Source organism: Phoenix dactylifera, unplaced genomic scaffold (genome assembly GCF_009389715.1).
Source record: "Phoenix dactylifera cultivar Barhee BC4 unplaced genomic scaffold, palm_55x_up_171113_PBpolish2nd_filt_p 001555F, whole genome shotgun sequence".
Classification (NCBI taxonomy): Eukaryota; Viridiplantae; Streptophyta; class Magnoliopsida; order Arecales; family Arecaceae; genus Phoenix; species Phoenix dactylifera.
The window spans coordinates 22666-24038 of record NW_024068863.1 but is presented as its reverse complement, the minus strand read 5'-3'; positions in this window follow the sequence as shown (position 1 = coordinate 24038).

Sequence of the window (1373 nt, the reverse complement as noted above, 5' to 3'; positions counted from 1 at the left end):
ATGTACATAGAGGAAGTGCTGAAAAGGTTCAGCATGGAAAACTCTAAAAGGGGTCTCTTACCCCTAAGGCATGGAATTAATCTCTCCAAGAAAATGTGCCCCAACACATCTGAAGAGATTCAACACATGAGCAAGATCCCCTATGCATCAGCAATAGGGAGCCTCATGTATGCCATGCTATGTACATGACTTGATATAGTACATGCTGTGAATGTCACGAGCATATGTCAATCAGATCCAGGCAAGAAGCACTGGATAGCTGTGAAGAACAGTCTTAAGTACTTGAGAAGAACTAAGGACATGTTCTTGGTCTTTGGAAGAAGATCAGAGTTGAAGGTAGAAGGATGCACACATATTGATGATAGAAAGTCTACATCAGAATATGTGCATTGGTGGTTCAGTAAATTGGAAGAGTTCCAAACAACCGATCATTATAGATTCTACCTTAGAAGCTGAATGTTAAGCCGTCTCTAAGGGTGCAGTGAAAATCTTTTGGTTTAAAAGGTTCATTGCATAGTTAGGTGTAATGTCATCAGATGTCATAACACTCTACTGCGATAACAAAGGCACCATAGCACTAGCTAAGGAGCCAAAGGTCTCACTAGAAATCGAAGCACATAGAGCGGCAGTTTAAACTAATAAGCGACTACCTCGAAAGAAAATAAGTAGAGGATCAGAGAGTAGACTCTACAGAAAATGTGGCGGACCCATTCACTAAGCAGCTAAGTCGGCAGAAAACTAAAACGCATCTTGAGAAGATGGGGCTTAGCTTTATGGCTGATTGGCTTTAGTGCAAGTGGGAGATTGTTAGATGTATGCCCTAGAAGCCAATCTGGCTGACACATTGTTAATTCTAGGGACATAATTTCGTACTTGACTATTTATTATTGAATAAATAAAAGGCATTTTATCATTCATATTATTTATGTGTCTACGAATCGTCCAAGAAATTAATAAGATGATGATGCATATTCTCAAGAGTCGAGAATTTGAGCCATGTATCATTAGTGATTAATTTCTAAATGCTCCTGATCAATGGATCATCACGAGGACGGTGATCGATTCGATCAGTGCACAGATCACTTTCCTTCTGGATGGACGAGACTTGAGTCCATAGTGTAGGGACACTGAAGTGATAATGCAGGTGCTTGTTAGAGAACAAGGGTACTGAGCGTGACCAAGACAAGAAGTCACTTGGATGTCTATCCACTCGTCAGTGACTTGCTTGATGTTGCAGTAGTATGACTGGTCCTTTGACCTGCGGTGCTTTAGCTACTCACAGTGAGGTTATTGTAGTTTGATTACACGTATACATGGTCTCTAGTCATATGGGTCCTTGCGGTGTAGATTGGCTGCAGTAAGTTCACTGTAGG